General features: G+C 41.5%; 1 pseudogene; it reads left to right on the top strand.

Annotated features, from left to right (window-relative positions):
* Positions 1-2,542: 2,542 nt before the first annotated feature.
* LOC129031603 (MICOS complex subunit MIC19-like) lies at positions 2,543-3,489 on the top strand (annotated as a pseudogene).
* Positions 3,490-3,859: the final 370 nt, after the last annotated feature.

Below are 3,859 nucleotides of genomic sequence, written 5' to 3'. Positions count from 1 at the left end.
CCATGTACGATGTGACTTGCTCCTCCTTGTCTTCCAACATGATTGTGAGGCCTCCCCAGCCATATGGAACAGTAAGTCCAATAAACCTCTTTCTTTTGTAAATTGCCCAGTCTCAGGTATGTCTTTAACAGCAGGATGAAAATGGACTAATACATTGGGTAATTTATAAAGAAAAAAAGGTTTATTTTGGCTCATGGTTCTGCAGGCTGTACAGGAAGCATGATGCTAGCATCTGCTTCTGGTGAGAGCCTCAGGAAGCTTACAAGCATGATACAAGGCAAACAAGGAGCTGCATATCACACAGCAAGAGGAGGAGCAAGAGAAAAGAGGATGAGGGGGCCAGCCAGCCTCCTTTAAACAACCTGCTCTCATGTAAACTAACGCAAGAACTCACCCACCACAAAAGGGATGGCACTAAGCCATTCATGAGGGATCCATCCCCGTAAGTCAACACCTCCCACTAGATCCCACCTCCAACATTGGGGATCATGTTTCAACACGAGATTTGCAGGGGGCACACATCCATACCATATCAAGAATATCAAGAACTATAGTAACCAAAAGATAATGGCATTAGTATAAAAACAGATACATTGACTAATGGAACAGCATGGAGAACCCCCATATAAATCCATGTTTGTACAGTCAACTTATTTTGGACAAAGGTATCATTAACATATATTGGGAAAATGACAGTGTCTTCAATAAATCATGCTGGGAAAGCTGGATATCCACACGCACAAGAATGAAACTAGACCCCTATTTCTAACCATATACAAAAATCAACTCAGAGTGAATTAAAGAATTAAAGACCTGAAACTATAAAACTACTAGAAGAAAACAAAAGGAAAATGCTTTAGAATATTATTGTAGGCAAAGATATTATGGGTGAGACTTCAGAAGTGCACGCACACACACACACACACACACAAAAACAAAAATAGACATATAGGACTATATCACACTAAAAAGCTCTGTACAGCAAAGAAAGCCATCTATGGCATGAAGAGACAACTTGTAGAATGGGAGAAAATATTTGGAAACTATTCATTTGACAAGCAACTATCAGTATCCAGAATATACGAACCACTCAACTCAACAGCAAACAAACAAATAAAAATCTGATTTTAAAATAGAAAAAGATTTGAATAAACATTTCTCAAAAGAAGACATACAAATGATCAACAAGTATATTTTAAAATGTTCAACATTACTAATCATCAGGAAATTAAAACCACAATGAGATATCATCTCCCCCCAGTTAGGATAACTATCATCAAAAAACAAAAATATGCCAGATGTGGTGGTTCATGACTGAAATCCCAGCACTTTGGGAGGCTGAGGCAGGAGGATTGCTTGAAGCCAGAAGTTCAAGACAAGCATAGGCTAAGTGAAATCCTGTATCTATGAAAACATTTTTTAAAAATTAGCCAGGCATGTTTGCACTTGCCTGCAGTCTCAGCTACTTAGGAGTCCAAGGTGGGAAAATCACTTGAGCCCAGGAGTTCAAAGCTGCAGTGAGTTATGATGGTGCCACTGCACTCTAGCCTGGGGGACAGAATGTGACCGTCCTGTCTCTAAATAAATAAACAGATAAATAAATAAAAATTGAACTATTATATTTTCCAAGAATCCTACTACTAGACTACTGGGTACATATCCAAAGGAAAGAAAATTAGTATATCAAAGAGATACCTGCACCCCCATGTTTATTGCAGCACTATTCACAATAGACAAGATATGGAACCAACCTAAATGACCATCTACAGATGAACTGATAAAGAAAATGCGGTATATATACATAATGGAATACTAGTCAGCCATAAAAAAATGACATCCTGTCATTCACGGCAACATGGATGAGACTGGAGTACATTATGTTAAGTGAAATAAGCCAGGCACAGAAAGACAAATGCCACATATTTTCACTCATATGTGGCAATTAAAAAAATGAGCTCATAGAACTAGAGAATAGAAAAGTGGTTATTAGATCCTGGGAAGCATAATGGGGGGAAAGAAAAGGAGAGGTTGGTTAATGGCTAACAAGTTATAGCTAAATGGGAGGAATAAGTTTTAGTGTTCTGTAACACTGCAGGGAGAATATGATTAACTATACTTTAGTGTATGTGTTCAAAATCCTAGAAGACAGGATTTGAATGTTTGAATGTTCACAACACAAAGAAATGATAAATGTTCAAGGTGATAAATATACTAATTATCCTGATTTGATCATTACACATTGTAAACATGTATCAAAATATCACTCTGCAGCCCGTGACTATGCACAATTATGTGTCACCTAAAATGGAATAATAATTATCTCTTTACTTATGATTATGATAATAGTACAGATTCTGTGATGGGCAGCCTCTAAGGTATCTCCCCTATCATTCCTGTATCCTGATTTCATACCTCCATGAAATTTCCACTCCGTGAGTGTATGTAGAATCCAGTGACTTGCTTCTAAACAATAAGATATGGCAATGGTGATGGGATGTCACTCTCATAATTACATCACATTATTTAAGACTTGATCGAGTTCAGGACCGGCGCCTTCTCCTTGCTTCTGGGGTCGTGGCCCTGCTCCCGCTGTGCGGGAAAAGAATCCAGGCCCTTCCACGCGCGTGTGGGCGCCGGGGCCCCAAAGTGCTCGTGGTTCCCCGCTAGGTCTCCGCTGGGGCAGGAGCCGGAGTCATGGGTGGGACCACCAGCACCCGCCGGGTCACCTTCGAGGTGGACGAGAATGAGAACATCACCGTGGTGAAGGGCATCCAGCTTTCGGAAAATGTGATTGATGGAATGAAGGAATCCTCTCCATCTGGTTCGAAGTCTCAGCGGTATTCTGGTGCTTATGGTGCCTCAGTTTCTGATGAAGAATTGAAAAGAAGAGTAGCTGAGGAGCTGGCATTGGAGCAAGCCAAGAAAGAATCTGAAGATCAGAAACGACTAAAGCAAGCCAAAGAGCTGGACCGAGAGAGGGCTGCTGCCAATGAGCAGTTAACCAGAGCCATCCTTCGGGAGAGGATATCTAGCGAGGAGGAACGCGCTAAGGCAAAGCACCTGGCTAGGCAGCTAGAAGAGAAAGACCGAGTGCTAAAGAAGCAGGATGCATTCTACAAAGAATAGCTGGCTAGACTGGAGGAGAGGAGCTCAGAATTCTACAGAGTCACCACTGAACAATATCAGAAAGCTGCTGAAGAGGTGGAAGCAAAGTTCAAGCGGTATGAGTCTCACCCAGTCTGTGCTGATCTGCAGGCCAAAATTCTTCAGTGTTGCCGTGAGAACACCCACCAGACCCTCAAATGCTCCACTCTGGCCACCCAGTATATGCACTGTGTCAATCATGTCCAACAGAGCATACTTGAGAAGGGAGGATAAAAACTTTCAGAATGAGCAAAACACCATCAATGTTAATTCCAGAGATGGAACATTTTTTTTTCCTAGTGAGAAAACAACCCATTTGAAGAGAAGACCACTAATGAGAAGACCACTAAAGAGAGACACGAAGAATGGATTCAGCAGAATCATTTCAAATTTTGAACAGCAGCAATTTGAAGGGCCAAAGCCTTGATCAGGGATCAGTCATTAAAGGACATTCTTCAGTATTAGTAAACCCTCTTATGATGATTAAAAGAGAAGGGCAGCCCTCTCCACCTTTTGGTACTTTCTATTCAACTTCCACTGGTCATAAAATGTTTCTCTTCGGAACAAGCCCCATCATTTGGTGAACCTCCACCCTAACAAAGTAGGATGGGGTTGGGGGCTAAATTAATTGGAGTGGGGTGAGGAGAGAGCCAGAAAACATAGATCTGGGGGCAGCAGTGCTGGGTTGACAGAGCCAGAAAACAGATCTGGAGGC

This window comes from Pongo pygmaeus, chromosome 1 (genome assembly GCF_028885625.2).
Source record: "Pongo pygmaeus isolate AG05252 chromosome 1, NHGRI_mPonPyg2-v2.0_pri, whole genome shotgun sequence".
Taxonomy (NCBI): Eukaryota; Metazoa; Chordata; class Mammalia; order Primates; family Hominidae; genus Pongo; species Pongo pygmaeus.
The sequence above is the reverse complement of the archived record's forward strand: the minus strand, read 5'-3'. Positions and strand labels throughout refer to the sequence as shown.